The sequence below is a fragment of the Staurois parvus genome, unplaced genomic scaffold (assembly GCF_062004578.1).
Source record: "Staurois parvus isolate SC_StPar_1 unplaced genomic scaffold, SC_StPar_1.0 ptg000186l, whole genome shotgun sequence".
NCBI lineage: Eukaryota > Metazoa > Chordata > Amphibia > Anura > Ranidae > Staurois > Staurois parvus.
In genome coordinates, this window is record NW_028317982.1 from 9,259,769 (window position 1) to 9,285,477 (window position 25,709).

The following is a 25,709-nucleotide window of genomic DNA, read 5'->3' on the forward strand; positions in this document are numbered from 1 at the left end:
ATGTGTATTTTCAGTAAATACAAATTTGACATTACTGTAATATTTACCTGAATGCTGTGGTGGTGAGAATGTGGTCCCCTGCTGAATACAAAATAAAAAGAACCTAAACTATATTGTCTACTAGCAGGAAGCAGAGCTTGCAACAGCTGCACCTTTCTACATATTCATAGACTGGACTGCATTCAAAGGTATCATTGTAAAGAAGAAAGAAGAATTGTCATCAAGTATGACAGCATCCTAAAAGTGGTAAAAAGTTGTAAAATACATCATATTACTGCAGAAGGCTGTTACTCCAGGATGGCAAGATGGCTGGATGCATAATCAGATATCTGTAAACGTAGCCACCTATGCCATACTATGGTTACCTTTTCTCACTTTTAGGGAGCGGGGAGGCGTGCTTGGCACAGTTGCATGTGATAATAGGTGTAAACACACAGAAAATTACAGGCTGTTGTGTTTAACATTCAATAATATTGTGATTTCATACATTTGTTAGATTTTTGTCCCATCATGGTACCAAGCATCAGGGGCAGGGCCAGATAGGAGCTTTGGGGGTGCTGAACATCTATAAGCACACCCAAAATTTACATACCATTACATTTACAGTTGTGTTCAAAATAATAGTGTGCTGAAAAAAGTGAATAAAGCTCAAAATCCTTCTAATAGCTTTTATTTCCATACACACAAATGCATTGGGAACACTACACATTCTATTCCAAATCAAAACATGAAGAAAAATATATCAAATTTGTGTTGTTCCTCTAAAAAAATTGAAGAAAAGTGAATATTAGACTGTTCAAAAAAATAGCAGTGTTTGTATTCTTCTTTACAAACTCAAACATTCACTATATAAATCTGAAAAATGTTTGAAGATTTTGCTTTCCTATGAATCACTTAATATTTAGTTGTATAAGCACTGTTTCTGAGAACTGCTGTACAGTTGCAAGAAAAAGTATGTGAACCCCTTGGGATTACGTGGAGTTTTGCATGAATTGGGCATAAAACATGCTCTGAACGTCATCTAAGTCACAACAATAGAAGAACACAGTCTGCTGAACATAATACTACACAAACATTAGATGTTGCCATGGTTTAATTGCACATAACATGTAAACATTCACAGTGCAGGGAGGAAAAAGTATGTGAACCTTTGGACTTAACTGGTTGACCCTCCTTTGGCAGCAATAACCTCAACCAAACGTTTCCTGTAGTTGCAGATCAGACCTACACAACGATCTGGAGTATTTTTGGACCACTCCTCTTCACAAAACTGTTTCAGTGTAGCAATATTTTTGGGATGTCTGGTGTGAATCGCTCTCTTAAGGTCATGCCACAGCATTTCAATCGGGTTGAGGTCAGGACTCTGACTGGGCCACTCCAGAAGGCGTATTCTGTGCTGTTGCAGCCATTGTTTTGTTGAATTACTTGTATGCTTTGGGTCATTGTCCTGTTGCATCACCCCTCCTCTGCGGAGCTTCAGTTGGCGGACAGATGATCGTACGTTTTCCTGCAAAATGTCTTGATAAACTCTGGAATTCATTTTCCCATCAATGACAACAATCCGTCCAGGCCCTGAGGCAGCAAAGCAGCCCCAAACCATGATGCTCCCTCCGCCATGTTTTACAGTGGGGATGAGGTTTTGATGTTGGTGTGCTGCGCCTTTTTTTCTCCATACATAGTGTTGTGTGTTCTTCCCAAACAACTCAATCTTGGTTTCATCTGTCCACAGTATATTTTGCCAGTAGTGCTGTGGAACATCCAGGTGCTCTTTTGCGAACTTCAAACGTGCTGCAATATTCTTTTTGGACAGCAATGGCTTCCTCCGTGGTGTCCTCCCATGTACTCCATTCTTGTTTAATGTTTTCCTTATTGCAGATGTGTCAACAAAAATGTTAGCATATGCCAGAGATTTCTGTAGGTCTTTAGCTGGCACTCTGGGATTCTTCTTTACCTCATGCAGCATTCTGCGCTGTGCTCTTGCAGTCATTTTTACAGGACGACCACGCCTAGGGAGAGTAGCAACAGTGCTAAACTTTCTCCATTTGTAGACAGTCTGTCTTACCGTGGACACATGAACATCAAGGCTTTTGGAGATACATTTGTAACCCTTTCCAGCTTCATGCAAGTCAACAATTCTTGATCGTAGGTCTTCTGAGAGCTCTTTTCTGCGAGGCATGGTTCACATCAGACCGTGCTTCTTGAAACCAGTAAACCCAAAACAGGTGTGTGTTTTTTAAGGGCAGGACAGCAACACATCCAATATCATCACACTGATTGGAGTCAAGGTTGGCTCACTCCTGGCTCCAATTAGCTCTGGGAGAAGTCATTAAGCTAGGGCCTCACATACTTTTTCCCTCTCTGCACTGTGAATGTTTACATGTTATGTGCAATTAAACCATGGCAACATCTAATGTTTGTGTAGTATTATGTTCAGCAGACTGTGTTCTTCTATTGTTGTGACTTAGATGACGTTCTGAGCACATTTTATGCCCAATTCATGCAAAACTCCACGTAATCCCAAGGGGTTCACAAACTTTTTCTTGCAACTGTACATCTGTGTTGCATGGAGTCAACCAACTTCTGGCACCTGTGAACAGGTATTCCAGCCCAGGATAATTGGACTACATTCCACAGTTCTTCTCTATTTCTTGGTTTTGCCTCAGAAACTGCATTTTTGATGTCACCCCACAAGTTTTCTATTGGATTAGGATCCGGGGATTGGGCTGGCCACTCCATAACGTCAATCTTGTTGGTCTGGAACCAAGATGTTGCACGTTTACTGGTGTGTTTGGGGTCGTTGTCTTGTTGGAACACCCATTTCAAGGGCATTTCCTCTTCAGCATAAGGCAGCGTGACCTCTTCAAGTATTCTGATGTATTCAAACTGATCCATGATCCCTGGTATGTGATAAATAGGCCCAACACCGTAGTATGAGAAACATCCCCATATCATGATGCTTGTGCAACCATGCTTCACTGTCTTCACAGTGTACTGTGGCTTGAATTCAGTGTTTGGGGGTCGTCTGACAAACTGTCTCTGGCCACTAGACCCAAAAAGAACAATCTTACTTTCATCAGTCCACAAAATGTTGCACCATTTCTCTTTAGGCCAGTCAATGTGCTCTTTGGCAAATTGTAACCTCTTCAGCGCGTCTTTTTTTCAACAGTGGGACTTTGCGGGGGCTTCTTGCAGATAGCTTGGCTTCACATAGGCGTCTTCTAATTGTAACAGTACTCACAGGGAACTTTAGACCCTCTTTAATCTGCTTGGAGCGGATTGTTGGCTGAGTCCTTGCCATTTTGGCTATTCTATCCATTCGAATGATAGTTTTTCGCTTTCTTCCACGTCTTTCAGGTTTTGGTTGCCATTTTAAAGCATTTGCGATCATTTTAGCTGAGCAGCCTATCATTTTCTGCACTTCTTTATATGTTTCCCCTCTTCAATCAGCTTTTTAATCAAGGTACTCTGTTCTTCTGAACAATGTCTGGAATGACCCATTTTCCTCAGAATTTCAGAGAGAAATGCACTGTAACCAGCATGTACAACATTTGCTGCCTTCCTTCCTTAAATAAGGGCAATAATTGCCACCTGTTTTTTAAAGAATGAATGACCTCACTAATAGAACTCCACACTGCTATTATTTTGAACATGTCCCTTTCAATTAGTGATTCAATTACACAGAATCAGCAGCATGCATGACATGACTGTTGGGTCTGTTGGATTTCTATTACTCTACTACACCTGCTAGTAAATTATTTGCCATGTAGAAATATCATTTCTACCAAAAACAGTGATTGATCAGGTTAGTGATGTCTGACTGCTATTATTTTGAACACAACTGTATGTGTTGAGTGTTTTTTTGTTTTTATTTTTTAAATTCAATTCATTGTCTACACATCCTTTATTGATGACAGAAAGCTGGGGACTATTTTTTTTTCCTGTGGAGGGATACAGCAGCTCTGGTCGCAAAGGCTGATGACCTGTAGTTAGTCCCAGCAGGCTGGTATCACAGGTGGATGGATATACAGTCTCCCAGCCAATAGGAAAGCACTGTACTTGCTGCAGCAGTTGGTTGGGAGGAGGAGAGAGAAGAGGCAGCACAGCCTGCTATGGGAGACATTTTTAATGTTTGCGTAGCGCACTCCTTAACCTTGCATCGCGTGCGTAGCCCACTCCTGAACCTTGCATCGCGTGCGTAGCCCACTCCTGAACCTTGCATCGCGTGCGTAGCCCACTCCTGAACCTTGCATCGCGTGCGTAGCCCACTCCTGAACCTTGCACCGCGTGCGTAGCCCACTCCTGAACCTTGCATCGCGTGCGTAGCCCACTCCTGAACCTTGCATCGCGTGCGTAGCCCACTCCTGAACCTTGCATCGCGTGCGTAGCCCACTCCTGAACCTTGCATCGCGTGCGTAGCCCACTCCTGAACCTTGCATCGCGTGCGTAGCCCACTCCTGAACCTTGCATCGCGTGCGTAGCCCACTCCTGAACCTTGCATCGCGTGCGTAGCCCACTCCTGAACCTTGCATCGCGTGCGTAGCCCACTCCTGAACCTTGCATCGCGTGCGTAGCGCACTCCTGAACTTTGCATCGCGTGCGTAGCGCACTCCTGAACCTTGCATCGCGTGCGTACTCAAAATATTTTTTCAAACAATGGCGAAACCCCCTATGTACAATAATAGAAGAGATACAAATTAACAAGTGCATGAGAACATAGTAGTGATGGTGTCACCTTCTTTGCAAAGGTTAAGAAATACCACAGAGTTGCAATGTGCAAATAGTGGTGAAAACACATTATATATATATAATGTAAAATATGTATGTTAATTTTTTATTTTGTATGAATATATATAGGAGGTATCACCACTAATTGCACAGCTCTGCAATATTGCATTTCAGAGAGGACACTATCACTACTATGTTCTAATGCTCTAGTTGATTTGCCCCTTTGCTATTATTGCACGTAGAGGGTTTCGCCATTGTTTGCACATTGCAGCTCCGCAATTTCTCAACATATTTTTGCAGACAGGGTGACACCATCACCACTATATTGCAGTACATTGGTTCAGTCGCACTGGATATTCATATATAGGTTTTACCATTGCATTTATAAGTCCATTTTTAAATTTTATAGACGTGTAGGGTTGCACTGCATTTTTTAACTTTTTATTGATATACAGAGGACATATTGATCACCGTTGTATAGGGGGCACACCAACCACCTCTGGGCAGATGCACACTGACAATTTAAAGGGGCATGCCGAGTATTGACCTCCAATGTAAGAGGGCACACTGAGGAACTACTGTTCTACGCAGTCCTGACCCTCACACTCAATACCAGTGTTTCTCAACCAAGGTACCATGGAACCATAGGGTTCCTCCAGAGGTTGCTAGGGGTTCCTTGAACAATGGGAAATTCATGCCTCTCAGATAAGTAACCAGTGACACCAAAGGTCTTTTTAGCAGTTTTGTAAGGGGTAATTCTTCCCAATGACCACAAGTGTAAGGAGCATTCTTTCCACTGACCATCACATTAATGTATCATGAGTTGTAGATATAGTTAATTTTTAGCAGAGGTTCCTGAGACTGGAAAGTTATTTCAAGTGTTCCTCTGTGTTGAACAGGATGAGAAATGCTGCTCTATATGCTATATAGTGCTAACCTCTTCACTATGTATGCTATGTTGTAGGATGCCATGGGGCCAACTGATTGCTTTATTGCTGGGGGGGTTATTAGTGTACAATAATAGGAGTTAATGTGTTATACTGGAGGTTCATTACTGTTCTGTGCGCAGGATTTATTATTGTACTGTGCTGGGGTTTAATTATCGTGCAGTGTTGGGTGCTAATTGTGTAATTTTGGGGGCCAATTGTCGTGCAATGCTGGTGGTGGTTAATTACTGTGCCATGCTGAGGGTTAAGAATTGAACCATGCCCTGGTTAATTACTGTGCCTTGCTAGGGGTTAATTTCTGTGTCCTACTGTGGGTTAATTATTGTGGGTGCTGTGAGTTAATTTTTTTGCTGTGCTGGGAGTTATTGCTGAACTTGACACAAGATGGGGGTTTTCATCTCTGGTCCCAGCTGGGCCTATTTTAACTCCGGTCTCTTCAGTTTCCCCCCAGGTTTTATTTGGTCTTTACGATGGGAGAAAAATGTTACACTACAAGCCATAGACCATAAAGAAACAACCACTTTCTAGGCATGCCCACTTGCTTGCCACACCCACTTTTTTAGCCATGCACACTGGCATGCAGTAGGTAGCGAGCTACTCATGCTGCATTGGCATTCATCACTCATACTTCAAGCACCAGCATAGCACAACCAAAAAATACATCTGGAGCTGCCCCTGCGAAGCACCCAGTATAAAAAAAAATTTAAAAAAATCAATTAATGCAAATGTCTTAGCATATTTTATTTACAAAATCTCTGCTATTTTCCACAAAACATGTGGTACAAATTGCACCCCACCCTCCCCTAACAGTGCAGAATAGTAAGCGGCAATGGCATCTGCAGTAGTGATTTCACACTTTAATGCAGCTCACAGAAAACCCTTGCAAATTTATATCCTGAAATTGTGCTTTCACAGCATATAGCTAGCTAGCCATTAGAAAGAAGCACTGACCATAAAATCGATCCAACATTTCACATATGACGCAGTGTCCCACCTAATTATAGTCTATTTTCTAGTGAGACATTTCTTCCAGTGCTATGTATGTATATGTACCAACAATCCCCATGAACAGTAATCGGCCTGTAAAAATGTTTTCTCATGAATCTAAGTTTACCCCACCACCCCTGGCACCAATTGCTACTAAAATAACATCACAAAAGTGGTTTTGGCTTAAATCTGTGACACAACAAAAACAATTATAAAAGCTACAGAAAAGAGTATCCAACGTATACACTGAAAATCTATGGAAACTAAGCATAATGGAACTTGAGATGTCTTTAAAATAACAATAGAAATAGTGCAATATATGCTTCTGAGCAGCACCATCTGATGAAGTAAACTTCATAAAGCACCATGACGAACACATGAACAGCTAAGGTAAGGCACAACGGTGTTCCTCCGTGAATTCACAGATATACATTGTCATCGACTTCTGAAAGAGAAGATTAGAGATAATATCAGGTAGAAGTTATTGTGAAAAGGCACACATGGTTCTTTTGGGGCTGGACAATTATGCAGTCTTGTTCAGCAAATAAATACAATAATATACAAAGTACCATAATCCATAGCAATCAAGGAAAATTAGAGTTATTCTGTTAAAAAAGTGTATGTTAACCCAAAATCTAATTTTTACTGCTACTGCCATTTAATGTTACCTAGGGATTTTGCCAGTTTACGAAAAAAATCCACTCACTCCTAGGATAGCTCAGGACAACAGAAATATGGCATGGTTATTGGGAGATCCCGTCCTCTTGTCCATAACAAACATTGGGTGAGGTCCTGTAGTCTTTAGAATATTATAACTTTAGGCTAGGTTCACACTGATGTGGCTCTGCGAGCCGCATTTTGGGTGGACATGGAAGCCCATTCATTTGAATGGGCTACGTTGGTTTCTGAGACGCAGGGAAAAGGTCCCTGCAGTATTTTAGACATTGCAAGTGCAGTGCAATTCCCGGTACTGAAGCAATTTCCAGAGCATGTGGCGTGCCATTAAGATTAATGACACCCGCACATATCTGCATTTTTCTGGGCAGGTGGTTGCGACTGTGAAAACAGGTGCAGCCCCGCAGTGGCAATCACCCACACAGATGTGAGCCTAGCCCAACAGTATACCACAGACAGCAGAAGAAGTGGTCATCTGACAAGACATTTGGTAAGATAGAAAATGTATTTCTTAAACCATACAGTATAGGACACAGGCTACTTTAATCATAGACCTTGGGTTATATGAAGCTCCCCTCAGGTGTCTGAACTGCAATTGGCGCTCATGCTTGGTACAGCAAGTTGAAGTTAGCAGCTTGAGCGGGGGTTCACATTGACGTGGTCCGGAATCTGCAGTGTTTTCTGTACGAATTCCGCACTGCATCAGAATCGCACCGCATTCATATGAACCACTGCGGGTGTGTATTTTAACCTCCCTAGTGGTCTGATTATGTCAGTATTTCTGTGCTCAAAGCGGTACATTTTTTGCACGGAAATATGTAGGGTTTTTTTTGTAGGCCTGTAATTTTTAGGAATAACTCAGTGAAATCTGTCCGAGCAAGAGTCTAGTAAACATCCCGGGTATGATAAAATTTGAAACACGAAATCATAAAATTATAATTTAATAATCATAAAAAAATATAATAATAATACATTTAATTCAATAATATAATCAAACCAAAAACACTGAAAGTTTGAAATGTAGCTCCAAGTTCGCACATCACTGAGCAAAGTCGCAAAATCGTTTTCAGTGTCTGATGACGAATTTCCCCACAAATCATTATCACTCAATTCTGCAAGTGGTTCTAATTTACTATCGCTGTTCTCTAGCTGGTCTGAAACCGCTTTTGACCTAAAAGGGACACTTTTTGGACGCCATGGACGTTTCTCAGTTTCCAGGCAGAAAGAACGGTAAAAATGCAGGCAGGGCACAGGACAAAGCACTCGGGACAAAATCTATGTGAAATGGTTTGATACAGTAATGTTTTACTATGTGATTTTAGTGTATTTAGTGAATGTCACTTTTTCACATTTTTAAATTTCACACAGTTCCGTCTCCCATACGTCCTGACGTTGCAGAGAACGGAACCCAGAAGATGGATGCCGGAATCAGCTGGAGGACATTGCCAGGGACACTGCAGGAGGGACATTGTGGGAGCCAAGGATAAGGTAAGTGAAGAGATCTCAGAGCAGCGCTGCAAGGTATTCCCGAGTGTAGCTCGGGGTTACCGCTTGTGGTGCTGAAACCTTACCCCGAGCTACACTTGGGAATACCTCCAGGGAGGTTAACAACACCTCGAAATCGGTCTGCAAAACTTGGTGCGATGGCGTGAATACCCATGCGATCCGATTCTAGTGCGGGCCAAAAAAATGTTATGGCTCCAATCGCACAGCACACAAATCACATGTGATTTGCACAGGAATGCGGTGCGGTTTCTGTACGAATCACATGCGATGTACTGCACCACATATTTGTGAATTCGGGCTGAAAGTTGCTATAAAAAGTCCATGGCAATAGTGATCCACATTCAATGGGTACTTCCCTGTGAAGGAGTGCCCAGAGCCTGTGTTGTAGTCATGGGAAAATGTATGACACTCTCCAGTGCAGTGACAATGCTATCACAGCAGCCCTGTGGCGATGCAACACGTTTGGGCGGACAGTAGTCTGAAGCTGTAGGCACAGTCCCACCACAAGAGGTGGCTCCTAAAATCTGCGGGTGCCATTTTGAGCTTTTGCTCTGCTACAGACAGCACACTTTTGCTTCGGACACAACCCTGTTCTATGTTGGAATCTGGTCTCAGCACAAGCCTTCAATGGATTATCTACCAGCCTTCAGGCATGAGACACAGGTCGAATACTTTGCTTCACAGAACAGGTCATGAATACCCTTCATGTTATACCCCTACGTGAAAGGTGGACATCAAACAAAAGGTGAATCAGGGTTCCATGGTAACGGTGCTTCCTCAGAGCCCTTCCTCATCCAATCGAGTACCCCATCCCTCCTTTTTAACCAGAGATATATTTTTGGATTCTATAGCATAGCTCATGTGAAAGGTCTCTACAATGATAGAGACCATTAGAAGCTAAAGGCTTAAGCACCAATGGTCAGTGTTCCCTAATAAGTTGATGAAAGGCGCTACCATTGTGAAAGCATTGCTCCTTGAGGAGACAGGAGTATCAGAGTTGAAGGATTTCTTCTAGGAGGATGGCCAGTTGACCACAGTCCCTCCAAATACACGGCTCAAAAAAATTAAAAGGAACACTTTGAAAAGACATCAGATCTCAATGGGGAAAAATATCATGCTGGATATCTATACTGATGTGGACTGGGTAATGTGTTAGGAACGCAAGGATGCCCCATCGTTTGATGGTAATAAAAAATGATTAACCTACAAAGAACTGAATTCAAAGACACCCAGAAAATCAAAGTGAAAAAATGATGCAGCAGGCTAGTCAATTTTGCTGAAATTTCATTGCAGCAACTCAAAGTGGTACTCAGTAGTTTGTATGGTCCCCACGTGCTTGTATGCATGCCTGACGTCATGAGGGCATGCTCCTAATGAGACGACGGATTGTGTCCTTGGGTATTTCCTCCCAGACCTGGACCAGGGCATCACAGAGCTCCTGGACAATCTGAGGTGTAACCTGGTGGCATCGGATGGACCAAAACATGATACCCAGAGGTGTTCTATTGGGTTAAGGTCAGGCGAGTGTGGGGGCCATTTCATTGGTATCAATTCCTTCATCATCCAGGAACTGCCTGCATACTCTTGCCACATGAGGCCAGGCATTGTCTTACACCAGGAGGAACCCAGGACCCACTGCACCAGCATAGGCTCTGACAATAGGTCCAAGGATTTCCTCCCAATACCTAATGGCAGTCAGGTTGCCATTGTCTAGCCTGTAGAGGTCTGTGCGTCCCTCCAAGGACATGCCTCCCCAGGCCATCACTGACCCAATGGTCATGCTGAACAATGTTACAGGCAGCATAACATTCTTCACGGCTTCTCCAGACCCTTTCATGTCTGTCACGTGCTCAGGGTAAACCTGCTCTCATCCTTGAAAGGCACAGGGTGCCAGTGGCGGACCTGCCAATTCTGGTGTTCAATGGCAAATGCCAATCGAGCTCTATATCTGGAGGGCAGTGAGCACAGGGCCCACTAGAAGCCACCCTCATGAAGTCTGTTTCTGATTGTTTGGTCAGAGACATTCACACCAGTGGCCTGCTGGAGGTCATTTTGTAGGGCTCTGGCAGTGCTCATCCTGTTCCTCCTTGCACAAAGGAGCAGATACCGGTCCTGCTGATGGGTTAAAGACCTTCTATGGCCCTGTCCGGCTCTCCTAGAGTAACTGTCTCCTGAAATCTTCTCCATGCTCTTGAGACTGTGCTGGGGGAGACAGCAAACCTTTTGGCAGTGGCACATATTGATATGCCATCCTGGAGGAATTGGACTGCCTGTTCAACCTCTGTAGGGTCAAGGCATCACCTCATGCTTCCAGTAGTGACACTGACCCTAACCAAATGCAAAACTAGTGAAAAACAGTCAGAAAAGATGAGTAGGGAAAAAAATGTCAGTGGCCTCCACCTATAAAACCATTCCTGTTTTGGGGGTTTCCTCATTTTTGCCCATCTAGTGCACCTGTTGTTAATTTCATTAACACCAAAGCAACTGAAACTGATTAACAACCCCCTCTGCTACTTAACTGACCAGATCAATATCCCAGGTGTTTAACTGACTTGATGCTATACTTTGATCACAAAGTATTCCTATAATTTTTTGAGCAGTGTATAAATTAAACCATTGCAGTTTTTTTTAGACATATTACACACTTGTTTAACATTAGAACTGCCTACTAGGCTACCAAATATGGAATCTCTTCTCAAATCCAATAGGCCTGCTAATGCACTTCTGGCCCACCTGTTAGTAGAGAACATTTTGTACAAGGACAAAATAATCACTCCTCCTAAGAGGTTTGCTAAAGAGTACCCTGTTGAAAAGGCTTCCAACAAAAATTGGAAGTTCTGTTAGCGGATCTAGCTTTTTCCTCAGATTCGCTACCAGAACTTTTGATGGGGCAATAAATTGGCTTAATGGTTAGCACTGAGGCAGGATACTATCTGAATAGAGTTTACCTGTTATCCCTGCTTGAATACGTTGAAAATCCTAGTTGAGGACTTCCCCTTCGTATAGGCACTGTGTACAAGAAGCTGGAGGGCCTCCTTTACTCTTAAGCATGGCTAGGCAATCGTCAGTGGTATCTATGGCCGTCTGAAAAACCCCTGTTATTATGTACACAAATTGGTGCCAGAGTTCTCGCCTGGCTCCTATGTCAGTACAGATGCATGCAATAATGTGGTTGTGGTCCTGGTCTGCAGAGGCAGTCTGCAAGAAGTTTCTGGAAACTATTCCATTTGATGGGGAACAACTCTTCAGAGAGATCTAGAATATTTTAATTAGGGCAGTCACTGGAAGAAAAACATGCTTCTTCCTAGTAAGAAAAGAGTGACAGCTCTCATGGCAAAGTCTGGATTGCAGAAGCCCTTCTTCCATGCTTTCCAGGTAACCCCTTTAAAGGCCATACCCTCCACTCTGGTCTGTCACATATCTCAGATGTGCAAACCAAAGCTTCCAAACCCACCTCACAAAGAAGGGGTTCCCACTTGTTTGAGTAGGGGATAGTCTGTGGGTCTTCTTGGCCAACTGGACTCAGAGCATTTCGGAGTTTGGGGTTTGGGACGTGGTGTCCCAGAGATACAAGGTGGAATTTTGGTCCTTGCCTCCCCCGCTTCATGCACACAAAGATTCCCGCTGTGATTAAGGAACTTCAAGCTGCAGCAAATGCACTCCGAGTCATTGTTCTGGTTCTCTCAGAGGAACACTTTCAGAAATTTTATTCCAACCCGTTTACAGTTCCAAAAAAGAATGAGGGCGTGTTCTCCATCCTGGATTTGATGGTTCTTAACACCTTCCTGGAAATCCTAACATTCCATGTGTAGCGATGTAAAATTTTCTAAAAATTTTAAGTCATGGGAAAAAAAAAATTCCCTGTATTTTTCCCAGAAAAAAAATTACATTTTAAGAAAAACTGAAAAAATTCAGCATGGAGTAGTTTTACAAACTGAAAGTAATTTTGTTATAATGGGGACGTGAAATGCAGTGTATACAATAGTGTTATGCTTGAAATAAAAGTGCAGCTTATTCAGTAAAAAAGAACTAAACTTGCTTTTTAAAATTTGTGATGATCCAGAAGCAGCAGAAATTGTTTCTGGAAAAGCTACTTGCACTTTCATTATGATCCTCATCATTTTATTTCATAAAAGTATTTTTTTTAGTGTCTTTAGGACACCTCTGGTATGTCAGGGTGTGTTTTGTTACCCTTGTAGCATTTGAAAAATAATATTTCTTCTCACAATATTTGCAAATTTTAGCTTTGCCTTTAGCAGAAATTTCACTGTGGAAATGTTTCCATACTCTAGATGTTGGCCTCACCATTTTACTGAGAAGGGGAATAGAAAATCAAATTTACTGAGAAGACTATCGGTAAGCATTATGCTGTGATGACGGAGAAGGAATAATAATAGGAATCATTTAAAGGTTATGAAAAACGCATTTGTCAGATTTACCCTTTTACCTGTCAAAGCCTGAGAGGAGGATAGAAAATATCATCTACTATATCCCAACAATCACCCAACTGTTGGAGGTACAAAATGGAGCCCACAAGGAGACTAAACTGGAGCCTGTCCCATGCAGTGCTCGCTAGTGGCAGAAATGCACATTTCTCTTTTTTGAGAACTGTAATTAAGAAGTACAGTGTTACTTGAATTGTATTCCAGATTTCCTTGTCTTCAGCTGAGAGAACTTGCAATAATTTAAGACTTAAAGTCTCAGAAATCTTTAAGTACAGCCAAAGCTATTTTTGCTTTGCTTCTCCTATGGATCACAGGAGTGCAGATTCATTATTCACTCCTATGACCTGTTTTCACTCTGTTGATCCAGGCTCAGGAAACTACTTTAAAGTTGGGACCCACCCAGATTGCCAGCAGCTGGCTCAGTCTCTCAGCGAGCCACTGAGAGCCTGAGCCAGTCGCTGCCACCCCCTCTACAGCCCAGCACTCCAGTGAGTGCTGGAGGGGCAGGCTCCCTGCAGGCTGAAGACCAAAAGCTGTGATTGGTTGTATTTGATCACTCGATTCTCAGTCTTAGAGGCAAAGGGGGACAGCTGCAGTTGGGATCAGTGCAGCAGCCATCTATGTGAGTATGATTGTTTATTTTTTTTTAAAGCCATACTTCCCTATAAAGGTCTTCATGTTATATAGTTTGAATACCATGTCATAGATATATTATTTATCATTGTAAAAGAACATAATCCACACTCTTAAATTTTTTTGGGAAAAAACGGCTTTGGAAAAGCTTTTTTCCAGGTCTTCCCATCTCTATCCATGTAGAATCGGCTCAGTCAGTCATTGCATCCCTGCAACAAGGGGAGTTGTTGGCATTAAGAATGTATATTTACATGTCCTAGCCCCTCCTCATCAGTGTTAAGTTTAAGTTGGTGCACAAACTCCCTCCATCTTCACCAAGGTGTTAGCCCTGGTTCTGGCGCTCTCGAAGTATTAACATTGTGGGATATCCAGACTATGTGCTTTTGAAGGAGCAATCTGCACAGACCTCTGCCATGATCTGACCCTTAGCTACAAGAAGCATCTGTTGGTCTGCTTCTGCATGAGTTGCTGGTGTCTAATAAACACTACTTTTCATTATAAGCAAGGAAACTTACAGTGCATTCAGAAAGTATTCACACAACTTAACTTTTGCCACATTTTGTTATGTTACAGCTTTATTCCAAAATGGATTAAATTCAATTTGTTCTTCAACATTCTACAAACAAAACCCCATAAAGACAACATGAAAGAAGTTTGTTTTTAAATATTTGCAATTAAAAATAAAAAACGAAAAAAAAAACACATGTACATAAGTATTCACAGCCTTTGCTCAATACTTTGTTGAAGCACCTTTAGCACCAATTACAGCTTCATGTCATTTGAGTATGATGCTACAAGCTTGGCACACCTATTTTTGCGCAATTTCTCCCATTCTTTGCAATACCTATCAAGCTCCATCAGGTTGGATGGGGAGCGTCTGTGTACAGCCATTTCCAGATCTCTCAGAGATATTCAAATCGGGTTCAAGCCTGGGCTCTAGCTGGGCCACTCCAGGACATTCACAAAGTTGGCCCGTAGCCACTACTTTGTCATGTGGGCTGTGTGTGCTTAGGGTCGTTGTCCTGTTGAAAGATGAACAGTCGCTCCAGTCTAAGGTCCAGAGCGGTCTGGAACAGGTTTTTATCAAGGATGTCTCTGTACATTGCTGCATTCATCTTTCTTTCGATCCGGACTAGTCTCCTAGTTCCAGCCACTGAAAAACATCCCCAGAGCATGATGCTGCCACCACCATGCTTCACTGTAGGGATGGTATTGGCCAGGTGGTGAGCGGTGCCTGGTTTCTTCCAGACATGACGCTTGGCATTCAGGCCAACGAATTCAATATTTGTTTCATCAGACCAGAGATTTTTGTTCCTCATGGTCTGAGAGTCCCTCAGGTGCCTTTTGGCAAACTCCAAATGGGCTGCCATTTGCCTTTCACTGAGGAGTGGCTTCCGTCCGGCCACTCTAACATACAGGCCTGATTGGTGGAATGCTGCAGAGATGGTTGTTCTTCTGGAAGGTTCTTCTCTCTCCACAGAGCATTGGGTGCTTGGTTGCCTCCCTGGCTAAGGCCCTTCTCCCTCGATCTCTTATTTTGGCCAGGCGGCCCGCTCTAGGAACACTCCTTGTGGTTCCAAACTGTGCTCTTTGGGACCTTCAATGCTATGGAAATTTTTCTGTGCCCTTGCCCAGATCTGTGCCTTGATACAATCCTGTCTCAGAGGTCTACGGACAATTCCTTGGACTTCATGGCTTGGTTTGTGCCCTGACATGCACTGTTAACTTGGACCTTATATAGACATTACATAGACAGGTTTATGCCTTTCCTAATCATGTCCAATCAACTGAATTTCCCACAGGTGGAATCCAATGAAGTTGTGGAAACATCTCAAGAATGATCAGTTGGAACAGGATGCACCAGAGCTCAATTTTGAGTGTCATAGCAAAGGCTGTGAATACTTATGTACATTTTGTATCTTTTTATTTTTAATAAAATTGCAAAGATTTCAAAACAAACTTCTTTCACATTGTCATTATGGGGTATTGTTTGTAGAATGTTGAGGGAAAAAAAATGAATTTAATCCATTTTGGAAGAAGGCTGTAACATAACAAAATGTGGCAAAAGTTAAGCGCTGTGAATACTTTCTGGATGCACTGTAGACCTCCGTAGTAGATAAATGTGCTTTTACTAAATGAAAATGCTATACACAGAAACAATTACAATTAGAAATATAACACAAAACCGACAGATATACCTATAACAAGCAAAAATGCTACCTACCTCCTAGCGAATCTATGTTCTGTATACAATAGTATTAAGCTGAAAAGGTTACTTAACTCAGGTTAGAGTAGGTTCAAGATCTTAATAGGCAATGTGAGGACCCAGGCTTACCATACAGCAATTGCAGGAGATCGGGCAAAAAAACTTTTATCAGAGATCTTGGTGTTAAGTCATCTCTGCTATCACAGAAGACCCACCATCCCTTCATAATGGATATAGAACTTCCCAGTCCCCCTTTTTAAGTCTCTCTAACTGCTCCCCAGGATAAAGGGATTTGGGTTTGAGTACATGTGCAGTTTTGTGAATTGGTTTGGGGCTATCAGGAGGGGTCTGTTCTGTTTCCTCTAAATCTAGGATGATGTTATCTTCACTAGGAGTAGTGTTGCTAATCCTGACAGGTTTCCACCTCTTAAGCAATTCTGCAGTAGAAATCCTATCTCATCTTTAGGTACTCCTGCCTTTAATAGGTCCACCTACATTTGTTTCATAGAGTTAACTAACCTGGTTTCCTCTTCGCCTTCTATCTTCTCTCACATTCCCTATCTTCTCTGTTCTTTTCTGCTTGTTTTCTTCCTGTCTGACCTTGACCTTATCTAGTGCCCTGACAGGTTTTGTTTTAGTCTCCTCTAGCTCCCCCAACCGGTTTAAAAGGGTAGTGGCTTTATGAATCTTGCGGTTTAATCCAGGCCCCCTAACAAGGGCAATAAGGGAGCCCTGAGATTAAGTGGTGCAGACTTCATCAGTGTAGAGTGCAGAGCAAACAAAGGGTTCCATATCTGGGCCCATCCATTCTGTAAACTTATTTAAACCAGTCATACAACCCATCTCACGTAACCTGGAAATGCCTTCTCCTATCATTCACCACGAGTAGGTATTTTACAGGTCACTAGGACTAGCGTATACTCGGATAATCCCATCTCTCACGAAGTCTAACAGTGAAAAATTCACAGTGAACTCTTGGGCTTTGCGCATGGCCTGACGCAATTGCGGATCATGCGTTAAAACCAGACTTGAAAACAGGAGATTATAACAGGAGTCTACTAACCTGTGACAACTGATCTTTCCTGTTAATATTGTAACTGAGATATGAGTGCTAGCAGGGTTGAAGGTTTTGTGCAGTGCACGGTGTGCCACATGTATGCAGCAATGGAGTAACAGCTCCAGGATGGATACTGCTGAGACAGATGTGAGCTGGTTGCCCTTCTGGAAACTCACATTAGAGATCTGGAGGAGCAAGTTGCAACACTGGGCAGAACTGAAAACCTTGAAAAGGATCTTCTGCTCTCTGAGCAGGTAGCTAATGGGATTGATGTGGAGGGGCTAGTCAGGATTATCAGGTAGGAAGATGGGTTACTGTAACAAGAGGGAGTAGTAGGGGCTCACAGAAAAGGAAGGCTGGCCCTGCATTTGAGCACCCGAAAAGTTTTGCCAAGCTGGGTGAAGATGTGGGGGTGGAAAGCTCAGGGGTGGCAGCCCTGGATGTCACTGCTATCCCTAACAGCCGGGAGGGCAGACCATCTGGGAGGGGTAGTGAGATAGTGCAGGAAGGCCTAGACAGCTGGTGGTAGTAGGGGATTCTATGATCAGAAAAACTGATTGACTTGTCGCCAGGATCACCTCAACCAAATGGTTTGCCATCTACCTGGTGCCAGGGTTCGGCATGTGGTGGATCGGGTTGATAAATTACTGGGAGATGCTGGGCATGACCTAGCTGTCTTGGTTCATGTTGGAACCAATGACAGAATACATGGAAGGTGGAGGCTCCTTAGGAATCAATTTAAAGAATTAGGCTGCAAGTTGAAGAGAAGGACCTCCAAGGTGATATTCTCTGAAATATTACCCGTGCCATGTGCAACTCAGGAAAGACAGGTGGAGATCATAGAACAAAACTCCTAGCTGAAGACCTGGTGTAAGAGGGAAGGATTTGGGTTTCTAGAGCACTGGGCCAACTTTTCATTGGGGTGCAACCTATATGCTAGAGATGGTCTGCACTTAAATCGAAGGGGGTCTGTTGTGCTGGGGGAGAGGTTTATGGGAAGGCTGGAGGAGTATTTAAACTAGGCTCGAGGGGGGAGGGAGAATTAGATTATAACGGGGTAGACAGATCAGACAGCGGTCAGTACTTATTGGTGGGTGGAATGGGGAAAGATGGGGGGGAAGGCTATGGCAGATGATAAGAAGGTTCCCATGTTACAAACAACCAGTGGAATTGGTACCATTTGTAAGAAAATAAAAAAAATTTGCAAAATACGTGTGAACAAGGTGTCAATCAATTAAAGTGTTTGTTCACCAATGCAAGACGTCTGCCAAGCAAAATAGGTGAGTTGGAAGCTTTGTTGCATGAAGAGAACTGTGATTTAATTGGTGTTGCTGAATCTTGGCTTCATTCTTCGCATGACTGGGCCATTAATATTCTTGGCTATGTTATCTTTCAGAGAGACAGAGTAAATAGGAAAGGTGGTGGTGTCTGTCTATGTGAGAAGTGATCTCAGAGTGAGTGTGAAAAAGGACCTAGTTGATGGAGAGCGTGATGAGGCTGAAGCATTATGGGTGGAACTGCACACGGGGGTGCGTACTACAAAGGTAATCGTAGTTTGTTATAGGCCTCCCAGTGTTAATGAGGAGGTGTAAACTCCGCTCCTTGCACAGATCGAAAGGGCTGCAAGGTCTGGGACAGTGATAATGGGGGATTTTAACTACCCGGAAATTGACTGGCGTAATGGTACTGCAGGAACAGTTAAAGGGCAAAAATTTTAAAGCCCACTACAGGACAATTTTATGGGACATTTCATAGAGGCCCCTACTAGGAATGATGCTCTGCTGGACCTGGTAATCGCAAACCATGCAGAGCTTATTACGAATGTCCATGTAAAAGAACATCTGGGTAACAGTGACCATAACATGATTTCATTTATTGTTAGCTGTAAACAGCAAGCACATACGGGAAAAATAAAGACGCTCAATTTTAGGAGAGCTAATTTTCCAAAACTTAGACTGGGAGGGAATATTGGCATTGATTAACACAATACAGAAATGGGAGTTCTGCTAAAAGACTATGTGAACACACTGCAAAATACACTCCCATGGGCAACAAGTTTAAAAAGGCTAAAAATCAAACCTATGTGGCTTACGGCCAAAATTAAAAAGGCTATAGATAATAAGAAAAGAGCTTTTATTCAATATAAAAGTGAAGGAACACTATCATCGTTTAAACACTACAAAGAATCTAACAGAATATGCAAAAAGAAAATAAAGGCCGCAAAAAATTGAAAACAAACGACAGATTGCAAAAGATAGCAGGACCAACCACAAAAAATTCTTCAAATATATTAATAGTAAAAAAGGCTCAGTCTGAGCATGTAGGCCCTTTACAAAATAATCTAGAGTGGGTGACGGGACAAAGAGAAGACAAATTTATTTAATACCTTCTTCAGCTCTGTGTATACAAAAGAGCAAGGGGGAGCTCTTGTCCATAATGGGCATGGTATTAATACAGCCCCAGATGATCCACATTGGCTCACAATTGATATGTTCCAAAATTATTTAGACAGTATAAAGGTGAATAAAGCACCTCGACTGGATGGCATACACCCACGGGTGCTTAAAGAATTGAGGTCTGTCATTTCAAAGCCATTGTTTCTAATTTTTAGGGACTCTTAATGACTCGCATAGTACCACTGGATGGGCGTAAGGCCAATGTGGTGCCAATATTTAAAAAGGGGTCAAAAGCAGTAATTATAGACCTGTTAGTTTAACTTCTATAGTTGGGAAGATACTGGAGAGTTTAATAAAAGACCACAGAGATGAGTTCTTGCTGGAAAAAAAATATTTTAAGCAACAGACAGCATGGATTCATGAAAGACAGAAGTCAAACAAATCTGATTTTATGAGGGGATGAGCAAAACCTTGGACAGAGGGGTGGCGGTGGACGTGGTATACTTGGATTTTGTAAAAGCGTTTGACACAGTTCACACATGGCTAAATGTGTAAGGTAAAGTCTACAGGCTTGGAAAAATCCATATGTAAATGGATAGAAAACTGGCTAAAGATCGTATTCAAAGAGTAGTGGTTAATGATTCATAATCTGAATGGTCTGGGATCATCAGTGGTGTACCCCAAGGTTCAGTGTTGTCAACCTCACTGTTTAATTTATTTATAAACGATATAGAGTCTGAGATTAAAAATCCCATTTCAGTCTTTGCAGATGACACCAAGCTGTGCAGTGGAATAACGTCCTTACAGGATGTCTTCAATTTATAAGCCGACCTCAATGCTCTGTTTAATTGGGCAACTATGTTGCAAATGAGGTTTATTGTTGATAAATGTAAGGATATGCACTTGGCGGCTAAGAATATGCATGCATCATACATACTAGGGGGGTACAACTGGGGGAATCAATGGTGGAGAAGGATCTGGGAGTTCTGGTAGATCACAAGCTTAATAATAGCATGCAATGCCAAGCTGCGGTTTCTAAAGCAAGCAAAATCCTCTCTTGTATTAAAAGAGGTATAGACTCCAGAGAGAGAGATATCATATTACCCCTGTACAAATCATTAGTAAGACCTCATCTGGAATAAGCAGTTCAGTTTTGGGCACAAATTCACAAAAAGAACATTGGGGAACTGGAGAAAGTACAGAGAAGGGCAACCAAACTGATACGAGGCATGGAGGACATCAGCTATGAGGAAAGATTAGAGGAACTGAATTTATTCTCTCTTGAGAAGGAGATTAAGGGGGGATATGATCAACATGTATAAATATATCAGTGGTTCATATAGTGAACTCTGTGTAGAGCTATTCACCCTGAGGTCATCACAGAGGACAAGTGGGCACTCTTTACGTCTGGAGGAAAAAAAATTTAATCTCCAAAACACGGAAAGGTTTCTTCACGGTGAGAGCTATGAAAAAGTGGAATAGACTCCCTCAAGAGTTGGTTCTGGCCAGCTCAGTGGATTGCTTCAAAAAAGGCCTGGATTGTTTCTTAGATACACAGAATATTACTGGATACTAACATTTATAGGTAAAGTTGATCCAGGGAATATCCAATTGCCTCTCGGGGAATCGGGATGGAATGTTTTTCCCAGCAGGAGCAAATTGGATCGTGCTTTGCTGGGTTTTTTTTTTGCCTTCCTCTGGTTCAACTGTGGGTATAGGAGTATAACTTTTTTTTTCTTCTATGGTTGAACTGGATGGACTTTTGTCTTTTTTCGGCCATACTAACTATATAACTATGTAACTATGTAACAACACTCCCATAGCCAGCGCTTCCTTGCCTGACAAAACAACACGGTTTGTCCCTTCATCCCACAAAGGTTCCCTTGACCTTTGTTTTGTTTTGCCAGATCATGGAGTTTAGTTTGTTTAACTCCCTTACTTCTTCAAATTCCACATCTCTGGGGTTGTGGTAATGCACCTCCCCATTTGCCATATCCTCTCTATCATGTTGCCTTTTCCTATGCTTGGTAATGAGAGGTCTGGCACACTTTTTTTTTTTGTCTGGCATCATCAGAAATAGCCAACCCTATCTCTTCATCCTCACTATCATTTGAGAAGAGCACATCCTCAAAATCGCAGTTTTGGGATATGACAATGGCACGTACCCTTGCTTTACTAACAGCTTTATGGCCCTTCTTTTTCCTTAAGGCATGAATTGATTTGGTCATGAGGGCTGCACACCGCTCTTGCAAATTATCAGCCCAGCTAGCAGTTGAATGTACACACTCCGAAGCAACTGATAGCTGGTCTTTTAATGCCTTTGCCTTCTCCCTCCATTGTGATTTAGTATAGAGAGCATGAATAAAGTACCAACATACTCTGGACACTGTCCACTTCTCTTCTTTACTTAAATCAATCCCCTCAAGGCCAAAATCTACAAAATTATCTGAGACTTTATCACCCCAAGTATTATTCAAGGGAGAAGCATACTTTACAAATTATTTAGCAAGAGGCTCCCACTCATTTCTGGCACAGGTTGGGATAATGCATGCTGCCTCCTGGTCACCAGAAACCTCTGCAGCCTTGTTTTTCCTAAACAGCTTACGCAGCATTTTTAGTTAACACAAGCCACAGAACACACCACAGAAAACAGGTCTGCTTCAGTTGAACTTTACTGAAAATCTCAGACAAGCCCCCAAATGTTTTGCTTGCGGTCTAGTAAAGGTTCCTTTGTGTTATAAGCAAGAAAACGTAGACCTCCATAGTGTATTATGTGCTTTTACTAAATGAAAATGCTGTACATAGACACAATTATAGGAATACAATAAAAGACTGACATATACTTATAACAAGCACAATTGTCCATTTGCATATCAATAGGAGAGGCCTTAGCTTTTAAAACAGCACATGGTCTTAATATATATCTATAAATGTTACATATCAAAGCTATGAAAATCACCAAATATAGCCAGCAACACAGTTGCTTAAAGCAGCGATGTTTGCCATGTTTCACTCCAGGCCACTGCAGCTCAGTGCACGGATTGCGTGGGAATAACTAAACCAATCACTGGATTGACCCATGCACCTGTCCCCTGAGGGCAGAATATGGATGGCCTGGTGACTGTTAGGAATGTACTTGATTCACAGGACTTGGTTCTGGAGCTGTGTACCATTCTTCTATCCTTTCAGCAGTGGACTGTCCAGCTTCAGGGATGACGGACAAGGGTTCAGTTAGACAACATGGCTGTGGCTTCAATGGATCGTCAGGGTGGCACAAAAGGCAACAGGCAGTTCTATTCCTGGCCTTGGCTGATAGACTTGTTCTAACTTTGTCCACATTCCTAGAATATCCAATTGGCAGGTGGACTTTGTCAGTCATCAGAGCCTGAAAGCTGGGGAATGGTCTCTTCTTCCAAAGTGTTTCAAGACAGTTATCATTGGGAGATCGGGAATGTAGATCTTCTGGCATCCAGCTTCAACTATGTGGACAGTTTGGTGGCCATGACTAGGAATCTGCAGGCCTTGGCAGTGGACAAACTGGTGACCCAAAGGATCATATTTGGCTTGTCTACACTGCAGGATTGAGGTGAGGGGGGTCCGGTGATTCTGGTACAACCAACCTGGCTCAGAAGAGCTTGATGCAGGGGGGAAATAGTACGCTCAACCCCTGAAAAAAAGGCTTTCAGGTAGGCCTTCAACTACTGAGACTAGGGACACATTTTAATATTTAGCAGGTGGATGTTCAGGCCTCTTCTGATATCAATTTTGGGCGCAAGGTTCTGTTGAGTCCTTTGACTTGTTTGTTACTTGGGACTGTTAGCATGTGATGCCCAACCCGTAGTTGGACTGCTTTGGATATTCCACGGTTAAGGCTAATATCCCGAGTCCTGTACAATAAAAAAATGGATTTTACTGGTAAGTCAAAAATCCTATTTTCTTAGAGTACAGGATATAGGTCCCTCCCCTCTGTACTTCTGATCGCCTTATTGCTTAATACAAAACCAAGGACTAATGGGAGTAGAAGGAGTTATATGCTGGATGTCTGTGCAGATTTTTTTGCCATTGCCTAATCACCTGAAGCTAGCTGTAAATAACCATTGATTAAGACATGCGTCCTGTATGGTACTCAAAAAAAAAAAAAAAGATTTTACTGGTAATTCAAAAATCCCATTTTTTTTACTTAAACAGATGTAAACACTTTCAACAGTATATTTAATAGATCGAAAGGGAGTAAATAAGAGTTCATTTATATTATATGGATACCTGCGCTTCTAGTACTGTCCACAAATTTTAAAAGTTAATTTCCAAAGTCACAGGAAAAATTCCATGTAGAACTTGTATTCTCCTAACGTTCTTACCAAGTGATGAATCTAATCAAGCCATTCAGTCCATACACTTGTGTCTAATCTCCTAGTAAACAAAATCAAATAATCATGCTCACATCAAAATTATCTTAATGTGCCAAACTTATTTCTACCATGTGAAAAAAACGGTTCTCCGCTTGTTGATCTCCTCACTGAATGGACTCCCCAAAAAGAAAAATACTTTTATAGTGTAGTAATTTATATCAATAAAAGAAGTGCCTCTATATAAATACACTCACATCCTGTATGTGATTTAATCACCCAAAAAAAGTGTACCATCCACCTGGTGCACAACACTCCTCACCCTTCAGATCATTAACCTTACCAAATTCAAATAAAAACGCAGCATGTATGAGCTTCAAGGACCGCTCTCTTTCAGCCAACACCATCTCATGTCCCCAATGTCTCCATATACTCAGAAGCCATCTGAAATCAAATAAAATAAAACAGTGCAGCAGTATCTCACGAGGAAGTCAATCCAACAAAACACATCAGAAAGTGGCAGTGGCCATCTTGGAAAAGGCCTTGAATGCCAAAATTCATCTTCACGTTGTAAGCAGCTTTTTTTTTTTCTAGCAAAGAGTTTTATTTTTAGATACTCATACAATTGAAGAGTGCTTTCTCAAATTATATACACACACACACACATATACAGTGCACACTTAATATAAAGTGCTATACGTGTAAAACTGTGCAATATGCAATAAGTAAATAAATAATCTCCGTATGATGTCAATCAATGAATATATGGTAATAAATATTGCATATATAATTCAATCTTACAGTGCTATTGTGCAATTTGTGCCATGAGTGAAGATAAAAAGTTCATTTATATATACTCTTTTGGAGTACATATAATAATGATGAACGGGAATTTCAGCAAGAATTGTCCATTCAAATGATAAATCCGGCAGTCTCTGAGGAACAGCATGTGCTGTTTTTCCAGAGACTGTAGAGGCAACCAGAAGACAGACTACATAGTCTAGGAAGGCACCTGTGGGACCAATCTGAAAGCACAGCACAATCTTGCACATGCACAGTAGGGAGTCAGCTTTGAAACAGCAGACAGACTCCAGGGATCTGAAGACCAACATAGAACCAGTGTTGGTGAAGACAGGACTGAACTCATAGGTTGTGGTTGAGCAAATCTTTCCTAGATTTAAAGAGGCACGCACCACTGGTACTCAGAGGATGCTGGATTAACCCCTACCACCCCTGCACCCAGATGTGACAGAATTGTAACCAATGCCTGAATACATCAGAGTTCTGGTGAGTGCGCACCCATAAGAAGTGGTGGATATTCTTAAAGGCACATGCACCATTGCACTTTGGCACAGAATTTATAGTTCAAATGGACAATTCTTGCTGAAATTCCCGTTCATTTATTTATACTCTTTTGGAGTAGATATAATAATGATGGACTTTTTATCTTCACTTATGGCACAAATTGCACTTTAGGATTGAATTATATATGCAATATTTATTACCATATATTGACATCATACGGAGACTATTGTTATCTATTTATTAATTGTATATTGCACAGTTTTGCATTGAGATAGATATATATATATATATAAATATATATATAAAAAATATATATAATATATATATATATAAAATTGTGCTCTACCAGGTATTGTTACCCATACCCTTTTAGTGCTAACGGCTATCTGGTACAACTATTACTCTTTAAATATCCTATGTGTATGCGCTCGCTTATACTTTCTTAAAATATTTTTAGATACTGCTGCACTATGTTTTACAC

General features: G+C 41.8%; 1 protein-coding gene across 3 annotated transcripts in view; it reads right to left on the reverse strand.

The window, feature by feature from the left end:
• Positions 1-6,388: 6,388 nt before the first annotated feature.
• LCORL (ligand dependent nuclear receptor corepressor like) overlaps positions 6,389-25,709 on the reverse strand; it is a 146,684-nt gene continuing 127,363 nt past the window's right edge. For all 3 annotated transcript variants that reach the window (XM_089677463.1, XM_089677464.1, XM_089677466.1), the window contains one exon: positions 6,389-7,104. The gene's annotated coding sequence lies outside the window, so the exon portion shown is untranslated. The remainder of the gene's footprint in view (positions 7,105-25,709) is intronic.